This window comes from Symphalangus syndactylus, chromosome 22 (assembly GCF_028878055.3).
Source record: "Symphalangus syndactylus isolate Jambi chromosome 22, NHGRI_mSymSyn1-v2.1_pri, whole genome shotgun sequence".
NCBI lineage: Eukaryota > Metazoa > Chordata > Mammalia > Primates > Hylobatidae > Symphalangus > Symphalangus syndactylus.
The window spans coordinates 59,001,463-59,016,310 of NC_072444.2; the positions used below are offsets into that span (position 1 = coordinate 59,001,463).

Consider the following 14,848-nt stretch of genomic DNA (forward strand, 5'->3'; position numbering starts at 1 on the left):
CCATTGCCTCTGGTACTCAAGTACCAGTATGGAAGGTGTGAATGTGTGGTATATAGCCTTTTATTTTCAGATCTTAAGGCTTAAAAAAAAAAAAACTATGGATCCAAGGGAGCTTTTTAAAACACTTTAAAATACGTGTTTTGTTTTCTATTGAATGTAGGATTCATTTTCAAAGCAAAATGATCATTTAAAAATATGACAGCCCAGGTTTGTTAATGAGCTAGCAAATTGTTGCTGTTAAGTGCAAAATTGTTTTCCCGTAAGGTTCAACTCCTAATGATAGTTGATGCTTGTAAGTGACATGGATCTTTAGCTCCGCTTTTATAGTTTAAAGGAAGCTTGTCCAGCCTGCGGGCCACCTGTGGCCCAGGACGGCTTTGAATGTGGCCCAACACAAATTCGTAAAGTTTCTTAAAAAATGGAATTTTTTTTTAGCTCATCAGGTTTCCTTACTGTTAGTGTATTTTGTGTGTGGTCCAAGACAGTTCCTCTAGTGTGGCCCTTTAGTGAAGCCAAAACATTGGCTGCCCCTGGTTTAAAGGCTGTGTCTCCTATCTCATTTTAATAGGCTAAGTTGTACTGGTTTAACAGGAATATGTGTGTTTGATTTACAAGGGGACTTCCTAAAGTCGTGGCCTCTGTCTTTGAATTTTCAACTACTTTGAAAAATACTCTAAGGACAACCTTAACACAGTTCAATGGTTTCTTAATTAGTTCATCAAATATTTCTTGAGTTTTTACTGTGCCAGGTACTGGGATGTATGTGGTGGATGGTATGGGGGGTGGTCAGAGATACAAAGATGAAAAACTACTTCTGCCTTTAGGAACTCTGCAGATTGGTGGGTTAGCAGGTATGTATGCCCCAATATACTTCAGTCAATATTTCAAAGTCTTCCAAGCCCTTAGGAGTTGGAACATTTTTACGTTTGAACTTGACCGTGATGTTGTGGAATTTTCTAGCTCAGGAAGGGTCTTCTAGGCAGGGGAAACAGCATTAGCATTATAAGGTGATGCTAGACCTGTTCCAGAAATTGAGTAATTCATATGAGAGAGGCTGGTAGAAAATTCAATTCAAAAGGTCAGTTGAGACATTGAGTGACCAGAAAAGCAAAGCTTGTATTTTCAGGTGGATCTAGCACTTAAAAATTAGGATTTGAGGCCGGGCGCGGTGGCTCACGCTTGTAATCCCAGCACTTTGGGAGGCCGAGGCGGGCGGATCACGAGGTCAGGAGATCGAGACCACGGTGAAACCCCGTCTCTACTAAAAATACAAAAAAATTAGCCGGGCGTGGTGGCGGGCGCCTGTAGTCCCAGCTACTCGGAGAGGCTGAGGCAGGAGAATGGCATGAACCCAGGAGGCGGACCTTGCAGTGAGCCGAGATTGTGCCACTGCACTCCAGCCTGGGCGACAGAGCGAGACTCCGTCTCAAAAAAAAAAAAAAAAAAAAAAAAAAAAAAAAAAATTAGGATTTGAGATTAAAGAGAGATTTCTTGAACTTCCTGTTATAACTTGCTATCGTTTGGAGTCAAAGACGATGGTGTCCGCCATCTTGTTAGGCTAAGGAGGAAAAGGAAAGTATGAGGGATTTGCTTCTTGATCAGTAGTTCTTCTCATATTCCATGTAGGACGGAAAATCTTTGTATTAAGGAACATGTTTAGCTGCTCTAACAGAAACCTCAAACGATACTGATTTAAACAAGACAGTTTAGTTTCCTTTTACTTTAAAGTCAGCTAGAATGGCATTTCTGCCTGCTGAAGTTATAGGGGGCTGGGCTCCTTCCTTCTGGTTGCCCTGCCACCCCCGGTGTTGCTCTCCTTTGTATGCCCTGAAATAAAGGAGAAAAAAAGGGTAGGAGGAAGGGCAAGGAGGAATGATAACCCAGAGGTTGGGTAGATTTTTTTCTACTCCTGTTCCACTTGGCAAAATATAATCACTCTGCCACTCAGCTGCAAGAGATAATTATACTCTGTAGTGAGATACTCTGCAGAATTCCTGCTCCTATGGAAGAAAGGGAGAATAGCTTTGGGGGAACAGTAAGGATCCAATATATCCCATTTGGGCCTTGTCATCTGTACCAGAAGCTATTGGTAACTAGAAATGATTTTTTAAGCCTGTATAGCCAAGAAGGGTAGCAATAGTCCTTGTTCTGCTGGTTCTTCATATTGAAAAATGAAACTGATTTTGTAAGCTGTATCTGCCTCTGCTAGCTCAGTGAGCCTGTTCGCCAGTCCTCAGTTGCCCTCCCTGAACTTTGCCGTCATAGGCAACCCATGTGCACTGTGGAAGGTGCACTTTCCTTGCTGTCAAGCTCTGTGTAGCTCTGAAGATCACCAGCATTCTGACCCAGTGTTCTTCAGACTACAAAGCAGCTTCAGAACCACCAAGCAAGGCGCAGGAAGTTGGCTGGAAGATGCCTTTTACCCTTGAGCCTAGCTGGGTGTGTGAGGCTTGGCTGTTTTGGCCCATCTGGTCTCCATCCAAGGTGGCTAAGTTAAGATCTTTTGGGCATTGCGCTACAAAGCAGCTTGTCAAGCTGGAATTCCGTTGGTGTAGGGGAGCACAGTCAACTCACTCTGTCCATGTTCCTTATGGCAGCTGCCCTTAAACCTGCCTAGTGGTCAAAACTACCTGGAGAAGACTAATGGGTTCCTATGATATATTGTAGCGGATCAAGTAGTGCACGTTCTCAGGGAGGTGCCCAGGAGTGGACTTTTAAGCAAACACCTTCTCCAGGTAGGTCTGATCATGGGCCCACTTTGGGAACCACTGCTTTGCATTGTTCATCTTACTACTTATAACTTGGTAACTGCATCACGTTTCTCTTCCTTTGAGGGGTTTATGTTACAGCTTACCTTGTAAATCTCAGGTATTGAGTTATTGCTGACACTCAGCAAGTATAAAAGAGGCCAAAGTTTATTTTTTGAATGAATGGTATTTGTGTGTTGTTCTGTAGCTCCCTTGAAATGTGTTCATGTGGCACATTGTCTTAAAACATTTTGGTTAACAGAAGGTAAAAATTAGCACACCAGGAAATGCTGCATTTCCATTTCAGAAAAACTAAATGCTTCCATATTTTCCAGAGTTGATGATAGATTTGAAAGTAAACATTAAACTCCATTCTGGACTTGGTATGTTAAGCTGCTATTTTTTGGGGAAATCTCATGTATATAATTTGACTAAATTCTTGGAGTAACTGTCTTCCTTTCCTTTCTTAATTGCACATCTTTGCCTCTCCTACTCCTCTGATAAGAGGGCAGTGTGTTTTCCTGTTCCGTGATGTGACTCGGAAACATGTATGTATATCCCAGAAGACAGCCTTCTGGGATGGAGCTGAAGTCTCGGAGGGAGTCCTGGCAGAGGGTGCAAGCTTTGGGACCAGCTGTGGACTGAAAGCTGTGCTTTGTGTCACCTGTGGACTCTCAGTTCTCTGGTGGAGGCTGAAATTTTAGGGCTGGCTGCTGGCTGCGACTGTATTTTGCTTGCCTGCTCCTTTTTTTTTTTTTTCTTCTAAAAACAGTGGCCTGAACCTCCTTCCACTATTTGTTCTGTGAGGATGGAGCGTTAAATCCCTGCTTAGAGAACAGTGATTTTTGCCCTGTTCTATCAGCTGGTCCAACAGCTCTCTGTCAGTATTCCAAGATTTTTTTCTCTGACTTTTGGATGACTCGAATACTCATTTTGTGGGTTCATTCTCCTAGTTGTTTAGAATCATTTGCTTTTCCTTTGTTTCCTTTATTATTTGAACCTTCAACTGTGGGAAGCTTACCGAAAAGTGTTTTGCTTGGGAAATGCTCCCCCTGCATATGGCTACTATTCATTGTTGCTCATGAGTTCTGTTGGAGTTTGAGGAAAGCAGATACTGATTGGTGCTCTGTATGTGGAGGTTGTGCAAATGGCAGGAATGAACATGCTTCTTGCCTGCAAGAAGCTTCAGTGGTCCAGTGAAAAAATAAGACCCACAAACAGTCTTAAAATCATTAATTAGAGGTACAATTTTGGTAAACACCTGAGGATTTTTCTCTCTCTGTCTCAGGTAAAGGATGTCATGTTGAAATGAGGAATTAATTATGTGCAGATAGTAAGTCTTCTATTTGGCAATGAGGACTATTTTAGCTGCTGTCCCTGCCTCCCTAATCCCCCCCCTCCCCCGCAAACCTGAGAAAGTCACAGCTTTTGGGAAGTATTCCAGAAATATCTGACTGACTGACCTTGGTAAGGACACCATAGTGGTCATGCTTGAGGGGTTTAAACAGATTTTCTGCCAAGGGAATATAGCCTCTAGCCTGAATACTTCAGACAGGGATGTCTGCAAGTCCCCTGACATCTTCCTTCCTTTGTAGATTCTTCTGGAAATTTCTCTCATGTCTGCAGTGATGCTGCCTTCACAGGGGCACAGCTATTCTTCCTGGCTGATGGCAGTTGTTGCCAATTAATGGTGTTACAGGTCTCTTTTTCTTCTTTTCTCTGTTGAGCCTCTCTTTGTCCTTCACTCCCTAAATGTAATCAGAGAAACCCTATTTGGTGTAGACTGAGCGTCTTTCTATATAACCTCTGTTAGCATTAGCCTCCCTCCTTTTATTCACTCATTCAAGGAATAGTTGAGCACTTAGTGTGCCCTAAACTCTGTTTTAATCACGAAGTATGGAATGAGCAAAACAGATGAGTTCTCTGCTTCTGTGGAGCCTATGTTCTGGTAAACAAAATAAACAGGATTTGCTGGGCATGGTGGCTCATGCCTGTGATCCTAGCGTCTTGGGAGGCCAAGATGGAAGGATCGCTTGAGGCCAGGCATTCAAGACCACCCTGGGCAACATGGTGACACTCCGTCTCTACAAAAATAAAAATAATTAGCCCAGTGTTGTGGTATGCACCTGTAGTCCCAGCTATTCAGAAGGCTGAGGCAGGAGGATTGCTTGGTCTTGCTCTGTCTCCTGATTGCTATGTGGCACGATCATAGCTCACTGCAGCCTTGAACTCCTGGGCTCAAGCCATCTTCCTGCCTCAGCCCCCTGAGTAGCTGGGACTACAGGTGTGTGCCACTACTCCCTGCTTGTCTTGTGTTTAATCATTCAAATACCTTTATTAAGGGTGCCCCCTGTGCTTGATCTTACTCCGGGGACTATTTCCTAAAAATATAATCTGGAGAGGCTGTGGTCTTTGCCCTCTGGAGGGCCGCTTTGGTTTAGTTGAGACAGGTTGGGCTGTGAACAAATAGCTATAGTCAAGTGTTAAATAAGGCAAAAGTAGGTCCAGGGGTTTGTAGGAGTAGGAAGAACTATCATTTGTTCTCTTTGAGCTGGTGGACTGGAGTGTGGGGTTGGGATATTGTAATCCTCTTATGCTTTGGCCATAAATTATTTTTCTCTATCTTTTCTATTTAAAAAGCCTTTTTCTTTTCATACTGTTTTACATTAGGGAACCAGTAGATAGGAGGAAAGATGGGATAATGGGGGTGTGGGGAGTGAGTAGTTAGATTGCCCTTCAGCAGTCTCAGAAAAGAAGTCAGCATCTCCCATAGCACCGGGTCAGCTTGTGATGGCTCCAGACAGGGTGAAACAGTTTTTATGATTTGTCTTCAGATCCTTTTCTCCTTTCACCTTCAGGGTGACCTGTGTTTGTCAGATCCTCCACAGCAGTTGTTAGTGTCAAGTGAGGTAACAGTGGTACAATGCTAATGAGAAGGCAGAATGGTTGTCCAGGGTGGCCTTGGTGGCCGCCAGGCGCCAGCATCTTTATCAGCTCTGACATGCTGCTCAGAAGGCCAGCTCTCTGGGCCAAGCGCTGCTTTTTTTTTTTTTTTTTTTTTTTTTTTAATTGAGAGGAGTGACTATCCCTCCAAAAGCTGCTGATTAGCACTCAGGCTTAAAAGGCTCCGTGCTAATATGTAGTTTGCTACAAAGATGCCAGGGTTTGGTATGGTCACTAAATTATTTTCCCTTCTCTGATAATTGGCTGGTTGATACTAATGAAGAGATGCAACTATTTTCATTACATTATTATTGAATACACTTGAAACCACCCACCCCAAGAACTTGGACTTATCAGTAACTCACATCTATCTATGACATCCTCTCTTCTTCCATCCTCTGCCTCCTGACCCAGCAGCCACTATTCAAAACTTCATTTTCTTGTTCAGCTTCTCTGTCTTGTTGCTGACTGCTATGGTCTGAATGTTTGTGTCCCTCCAAAATTCATATGTTGAAATCTAATCCCTAACCTGATAGTATTAAGAGGTGTGGGGCCTTTCAGGTGGTGATTAAATCAGATGGAGGAGCCCTTGTGAATGGGGTTCATGCCCTTATAAAAGAAGCTGCAGGGAGTTTGTTTGCTCCTTCTGCCATTTGAGTGCACAGCTAGAAGTGGCATCTATGAAGCAGACAGTAGGCCCTTACCAGATGCCAAATTTGTTGGCGCCTTGATCTTGGATGTTCCAGCCTCCAGAGCTGTGAGCAGTAAATTTCTGTTGTTCATGAATTGCCCAGTCTAAAGTGTTCTGTTTTAGTAGGCTGAACAGACTAAGGCACTGGCCCAGGGTTTAGCATTCAGAAGTGTTGCCCTAGGCATCAGCCTCTGGCTGCCAGCCTGTACAGGCCCAGCTCACTTTGTAGGGGTGAGTGGGGTAGGAATGTCCTTAGGGACTTGTGAGATAAGCAATGTCTTAAGAGCATGTTTTAGCCAGGATCTTTTTAAAGACATTCTTTAATCCTGTAGGGCCAATTTTCTCCTTTTAACAACTATTTTGTAATGCTATCTTTACCATGCAGAATGCAAGTCACAGACAATGTAACCCAACAACAAACACAATTCTCCCCCCCAAAAATCAATGCAATTTCCTAACTGTAATGTAAAAGGAAAAAAAAAGGAAAGTCATGCCGAGTCAAACAGGCATTTCATCATGTAAATGCACGGGCCCACCTGTTCTAAGACAAAATGAAATAGCCAGATCCTTGCACCTGTTGGTAAAATCACCTATAAATGCAACATCTCCAAATACAGGATTGATTTGGTGACTCATATTACAGGAGTGCAGGAGTGGCTCCATCATCAAGAATATGACTTTTTTTTATGGTTAATAACTTGTAAAGTTCAGAACAGAAAGTATGTTCTTAGCTCATTATACATGGTAGTTATATTCTGGGACAATTTTAAATGTGTTAAAACTATTCAAAAATTAGGTTATCCCCATAGGTGTTCCTGACCAGTGGGTCTTAGTGTGCACAGAAGGTCAGAAGCCCCTGGGTGCTCATTTATAATGCAGATTTTAGTCCCATCGTTGAGATTTGGCAAGTGTGAGGCAGGGCTCTGGCATCTGCATTTTTAACGAGTACCCCAGGTTATCCCAGTGCAGTTAGTGGGTCCAAGGATAAGTGGTTTTTCACTTAAGCTAAGGATCAGTCACAGGATGACTAATCAGATTTTTGGTGAGCCTTGTAAGGAACATTTCTAGTGCCATTGATTTTTACATTAAATGTTTTCTTTCCCAAAAGCTCAGGTGATGGGACATTCTGAAATCCTAGCACTCCGTAGGGTTTTCTAAGGCATGAGGGTATGTGGAGGCTGAATGGAAGAGAGGACGGGGCTGAAATGGACTCTATACACGACTCCTTGCTGCTTGTGACCTTGGGCAAGTCACTCCACCAGAGCCATGTTGTGACTCTTGGGGGCCCAAGACTGGGTTTAGTAGACCCCTTCCTCCATTTAAAATAAAAAATTGTATTTTTATGACTGTGTCCAGGGTGAATTGTATTCATTTTTTCCTTCTGACTTTAAAAGAAATAAAATTCTCATGGGCCCCTAAAAGTCTGGTGGGCCTTTAGGCACTTGTTTAAGTTGGCGTCACACCTCTCTGGACATTCATTTCTTTACCTGAAAAATGTGATGGTAGCTGCTTTGCAGGTATATTGTAGGGATTTGATCTGATGGGAGTAATTCCCTCTGAGTACTTACTACCTGGCACAAGCTAGGAGTTATCATACATGGGCCAAGAGAAAGCATTCCATTTAACAGTGACCCTTTGTACAGGTACTTATAAAAGCATCAGATTTGTCTAATCACTGTGTAATTTTTCTTAATTAACCATGCTGTTTACATGGAGATTCTTTTCCCTCCTAATCTTCATTATTATTCATGCTAGCGCTCATTTCATGCATCTTGGTGATTCCCACCGTCTGTAGGGTTTGACAACTCTCCCACCCTTTGGGAGGATGGTGCAGTCACGTATTCATCTATTAAAGGAGAATGAATGGAGATTCACTGGGCCTTACTGCTGTCGGATTTTTTAATCTCAGTACAAGAAATTCTAATTTCTGCCTAAGTCCCTGTTCTATACTGTGCCCCTTTCTTCCTTGGCTAATGAGACTAAGTCTCAAGTTGAATCGAGAGACTCAAAAGAAAACTTGGTAGTTAGCAAGTGGTGTGATGTCCTGGGGTTAAGTGAGGGCGTTGGCTAGCCAGAACTATGATGGAGCAGAAACAAGACATCATGGAAGGTAAGAGAGCTGACCAGTTGGTAGAGGGGAGAATTAGGCACATAAAAGGAAAAAACAGATGCTAGGAGAGGGAGTGAGAATGAAGGGCATTACCCCAGGAAGGAGATTTTGGTCTCTTTCCTGTAGGAACCCAGGAAATCACTATTCCTTAAAACCAAGGAGATTGACTAACACTGTACCTTTTTAAGAGGACTTGATATTGCTCTTCAATTGTAAAACCATTCTGTCAGCTTGTGAACGGATATCTCTCTGGGGATACTATGGGAAAAGCCCTGCCCTCAGTGAGCATGTAGTTTGCTGGAGGGGAGTCACACTCTATCGACAAACAATTAAGACTGCTTCAGGTCTTCCAAAGTGTTCTGAAAAGACAAAGGCAGGAAGAAAGGGTGGTGAGTGGTTGCTTTTGGTAGGCTAGGGTGATAACTGAAAAGTTGCAGGTGAGGTTTCAGGGAAGGAAAGGATGATCATACATAGACCGCAGAAGGAGCAGCAAGTGCAAAGGCCATGGGTCAGGAACAAGCCTCGGCGTGTTCCAGGAGAGGACAGAAGGCCAGAGTTGTGTGTGTGGCATGTGAGTAAGAAAGAGAGTGGGAGAGAGGTCAAGGGGTAGGCAGTGGCCAGACCATGTAGGTAATGGTCCACTTTGGAGTTTGCTTGTAGCCAGAAGCCCCTGATAATTTTATACCTGTGAGTGACATCCTCTGATATTTACACTTCAGAAAGATGCCTTTTAGCCCTGTGGAGGGTGGGGCTAGAGCAGGCAGGAAGACGAGCTAGAAGCCTATTGCTATAATGTGGGTGGGAGGTGAGGGTAGCTTGGAATGAGATTGAAATAGTGGAGATAGTGAAAATAGATTTGGGGTACATTTTGGAGGCAGACCTGGTAGATACTGATGGATTAAATATGAGGGGTGGGAAGGAGTGAAGAGAACATACCCATGAGGGCTTAAGGGTCTGTCTTATTGGAGCAGCTGGAGTGGGAGATGCTGTTTGCTGAGCTGCTTTGTGCATCTGTCTGAAAGCAGCAGCTCTGTTTAGGGCCTGCTAAGCTGGGGATGCATACTAAACACTGAAGTGGAGCTCATGAGTGGCACGTGGATGTTTGGATCTGGACCCTGTTCAGGTGAGGGGTCAAGGATAGGTATGTGAATTTGAGAGCCTCCACTTACAGTTGGCGTTTGCAATCGTGGGACCAGGTGCACTTGCTGAGGGAGAGAATACAGATAGAGAAGAGATTTGAGGACAGAGCCCAGGGGTGTCCCAACAAGGTGAGTTCTGGGAGAGAAGTCAGCTGGGGAATTGCTGCAGTGTCCTGAAGGCAGATCAATGAGAAGCAGCAGTTCTATAAATAGAAATCCCTGCAGAGATGTTAGAAAACCAGCATTACAGCATGCCAAGAGATAGAATAGTGATTAATAAGTGCTTAAAAGTGTATGTTCTGCCACTGGAATGCTAGGAAAGCTACCCAAAAAGGCTGTTCCTAATTGAGGAATATGGTTCTTAAATGTTTACATTGCCTTATATTTGTGATAGGGATTATTGGCTTTGTGAGCAAAGCTCTTTGACATTTGTGGATGGAGTGTACTCATTATTGAGAGGAATTCTCTGAAATGAATGTCAGTTCCTTTTTTCCCCCTAAGGTTTGCTTTGAATTACTATACAGTTTACTTAAGAAACCTGTGATCAGTGAGAGGAAAGAGAAGTGATTTCTGAAGCTTCTAATGGCCACTTCCTGCTGAGTCTTAGCATTCTATCATGTCAAGTATGCTAATGGGACAAGGAGCAGCATCTCTGGATACAAAGGATCCCCAGGATGCTGATGTGAATAGTAGGGGTGAGCTAGCTCTGTCCTCATGCCCAGACCTTGTCCTGATCTGTAGCACACATTTGGGAGACAGGAGCTGTATTAATTGCCTATTGCTGCTGTAACAAATTATTACACTTAGTGGCTTAAAAAAACATGTTTATTTTATGGTTCTGGAGGTAAGAAATCTGAAACAGCTCTGTAGTAGGCTAACACCCTGCAGGTGTTAGGCTCTAACTCGTGGAACATGTGGATGTAGCCTTATGTGGAAAAAGGGTCTTTGCAGATGCGATTAAGCACCTTGAGATAGGGCAATTATCATGGATTGTCAAGATGGGCCCTAAATGCCACCTCAAATTTCTCCTCACAGAGATGCAGAGGAGGATTACTCAGAAGAGAAGGCAGTGTGACCACAGAAGTAGGAATTAGCATGCCGTGGCCACAAGCCAAAAAATACATGCTGCAGCCACCAGAAGCTGGAAGAGGCAAGGAACAGACTGTCCCTAGAGCCTCTGGAGGGAGCACGGCCCTGTCCTGCCTATCCCTTCTCTTCTACCCAGTGATACCCATTTCAGACCTCTGGAGTCTGGAACTGTGAGAGAAGAGTTTTCTGTTGTTTTAAGCCACTAAGTATATGTAATTATTAATGACAATTTGTTCTAGCAGCAATAGGGAACCAATACAGAGTCTCACTGGGCTAATCCAGTGTCAGCAGGACTGTGTTCCCTTTAGGAGGCTCTTAGAATCTGTTTTCTTGACTCTTCCAGCTTCTAGAACCTGTTCACGTTCCTTCACTCATGGCTTCTTATGTCTTCAAGCCAGTCTTTGACACTTTTTAGATAGTGATTCTTCTGCTTCCCTCTTCCGCATTTAAGGACCCTGTGATTGCATTCGACCCACCTTGATAATTAAGGTCAGCTGATTAGCTACCTTAACTCCATCTGCATCCTTAATTACCCTTTGCCGTGTAAGGTGTAACATACTCAGATTCTGGGGCTGTGACAGAGACATCTTTAGGAGCTGTTATTTTGCCTTAAAAAAGGAAGCAATTATTTAAGTATATAAGGTGAAGAGATAGGTCTTTCTCTCCAGGAAACCTAACTTGTCATTCAGAGGTTACCATGCATGGGTATCTTCCAGTTACCTGAGCCAGCCAGACTTTCATGTTTGAGCATTCAGATTGGGCTTTATTTCTCAAGGCATGTGGCAAACCTCACGATGACACTGAAAGGTTTAAAAAAAAAAAAAAAGAAAAAGACAGTTGCTTACCAGAGATACTGATCATTTACTTCTGCTAGGATCAGAAGAGATTTTAAGAGCTTAGGGGCAAATCCTGACCTTGGAAAGTCCTGCCTTACCGGGAGTCTTGTGCACAGGTGTTATTGAGATCAGACAATAAGTTACAGTGATATGTATCATTTGTGTTCTTGACATCTACCACCCCCTACCTGCCACCAAGCCAACCTCAGGAGGTCTTTGCCCAGAGGCTTGGCAGGATGACTTTCCACAGCTCAGGGAGGTTTTAAGGAGAGGGACTAGCATTGACTCCGATGCCTTGTTGGTTTGTGTGTCATAACTCAAAGGTCCATGCTTCTCAGCTGGCCAGTGGTCACAGCTGATTGGAAGGTGAAAAGACTGTGTTCTACTTCCAAAAGTTTTCACATTTGTCACACTGTCCTAACCCTATCAGCTTTGTTGCTATCATTGTAGTGAGGCCTGCCTAGGGATGATACATGAAGGATCCCCAAGGACACATCAAGACAGCACATAGAACCAGAGCTTTCTGACTCTTGGCTGAACTTTTTTTTTTTTTTTTAAGCAGACCAGTATTTTCCAAACTTTGGACTTAATTTCCACCATACTCACGTTACCATCTATGCTAGTTACTTAACATATTTTCTTCAGTTTGTCCTGCATCAACTCATTTATTTTAATTTGGTCTCATTCTAATTGACAGCATATAGCGGCTTACGAATTTGATGTGCTTATGCATGTTGCAACAAATACTTAACTGTTAGTATGTATGCTACAGTGTAAATGTACCACACTCAGAAAAAACCTATATTAGACCATCCTGATTGTTTTGGAAGCTTGGTGCCCAAGGGAAATAGTCTTTGACCATCACCCAGAATTTGGTTAGTTTCAGCAGGTAAGAGAGTAGCTGGTAAGCTACTTAGGAACATTTTAAGTAGAATATGTGAGAAATGAGGTTAGGATATGCCTTTATTCCCAGCAGGCAAAAACATGCATTTATTTACTCTAGTTATAATATAAATAACATAGATGCATATGTATACCGGAAACATGGTCTTTCTCCCATTTGTGGATAAAAGCTAAGAACTTGTATTACTTATGTATGAAATGCCCAAGGGAACACAGTCTAGACAAGTTCTGAAACTTAGTATCTAGGGAATGTAAACATTTAATAAAACATCACCTTACCCACCTATGTGAACTTTCTTGGCTGGACTTCTAAAAATTTTGTTTTTGTACCATATTCTCTGTTTTAGGAAAGCGTTATCTTACTCCCAGCCTCTGGGGAAAATAAATTAAATAACCAAGAGAATCAATAAGGAGACGCCCCAGTGTTGTGGTCAGTGTCTGTTTTTCCCTAGTGTTCTGGGAGCAGGTTTCCTGGTGTTCTGTTACATCAGCATGAAGGAGGCCTTGTGCATGGGAAGACCCAGACCTCACTTCCCCTATGTCACTTGCAGTCACTTGTCTTCCTCTTTTGTTTTTGTGTATTTACTGGGGATGAGGAGGTGAGTGGGCAGAGGGATTGTATATAGAACTGGCTTATTTTTAACATAACAACATAAAACCCCGTAAAATGATCAGCTTGATCTTTGGGTTGCCTCTTGCCCAGCCTTGGGAGAATGTTAAATCAGAGCTCTCTGGAAATTTGGGACAGCTCCAACTTCCTGAAAAATCAAGAATCGAGTTTTCCGTAGAAAATGGTGGGAAGAGGTTGGATTTCCCCATGCTTTCAGTCTGTTTCCCTCTTCTTCATTGCATTCTTGCACTTCTCCAGAGATACTCCTCTATTATTCAGTTCCAATGTATCCAACTATTATCTTCCAGAGAGAGGGGAGATATCAGTAAGACCTTGAGACTTGCTTGTCTCCTGAGTGATGGCGTAAGTGAGCCAGCTTGAATGCCGAGCTTCACTGGGCATAGAATGCTGATTTGCTGAAGTTGATGCGTGTGGGAAAATGTTTGTCTCATCTTCTCCTTGACATTAAAATACTGTTTTGCTCTTTGGAAGAGTCAGGTCTGCATAGGCCTTTTGGAAATTTGCATTTTATTTTCAGGAAGTCTCTGCTGCTGACTTGGGTAAAAGCATCACCTTAGCCACCAGTCAATAGCATACAAAAAGACATTTCTCGCTTTAGAGCAGGAGTGTTCAATCTTTTGGCTTCCCTGGGCCACATTGGAAGAAGAATTGTCTTGGGCCACACATAAAATACACTAACGATAGTTGATGAGCTAAAAAAAATTGCAAAACCAATCTATGTTTTAAGAAAGTTTATGAATTTGTTTTGGGCCGCATTCAAAGCTGTTCTGGGCTGCATGCAGCCTTGGGCCATGGGTTGGACGAGCTAGCTATAGAGCTTTCAAGGGTCTTGGAAGCTCTTTTGAAGGGAACTAGGGAGTAAGACCAAATATTAAAAAAAGATACTCTTCTCATCCTATCACTTAGGAAATTATGAAGGTCTTAGGGGAGCTCTGTATTAGGAATACAGGGTGGGGTGGGGAGGAACAAATATTTCTTAGGTCGCAACCTAACAGCCAACCAACATTTTAAGTCATTGAGGTAACTTAGTAAGCAAACCAGTACCCTTGATTTTAGTTTTAACTTTCTGAAATATACTATATGCAGAAAAATACACATCACACGTGTAGAGCTTGATGAGTTTCAAATGGACACCCACCTAACCACCAGATAAATAAAGCACTCTCAGCCCTTCAGAAGCCTTCTCATGTTCTCTCTTCCAGCTACTACCTCTATAATCCCCACGCCTCAATCCTGACTGTTTTTGCACTCTGTATAAATGAACTCATAAAATGTAAACTATTTTATGTTTGCTTTCTTTTGCTCAGTATTATGTTTGTGAAATTCATGCATATTGTTGCATGTAATCATTCTCATTGCTGTATAGTATTCCATTGTGTGCATATACCAAAATTTATTGATCCACCCATTCTACCGTAGATGGGCATTTAGATAATTTCCAGTTTTCAGCTACTAGGATTAGTGCTTCTGGAAACATTCTAGTATATGATATATACATTGCCATTGAATGGTGAACATAGATACACATTACAGTTGACTATTGTCTTAGGCTGTTAGGTGTTGCTATAATACAACACCTGGGACTGGATAGCTTATAAAGAAAAGAGGTTTGTTTGTTTTTTAGCTCACAGTTCTGGAGGCTGGGAAGTTCAAGACTGTGTGGCTACATCTGCTCGGCTTCTGGTGAGGGCCTCATGCTGCATCAAGACATGGTGGAAAAGTGGAAGAGGAACAGGCATGTGTGGAGAGGGACCAAACA

At 42.8% G+C, this 14,848-nt stretch overlaps 1 protein-coding gene across 5 annotated transcripts in view; it reads left to right on the forward strand.

Moving 5' to 3' along the window:
• MGAT5 (alpha-1,6-mannosylglycoprotein 6-beta-N-acetylglucosaminyltransferase) overlaps positions 1-14,848 on the forward strand; it is a 324,876-nt gene that overhangs the window by 73,703 nt on the left and 236,325 nt on the right. The gene's annotated exons all lie outside the window — the stretch shown is intronic.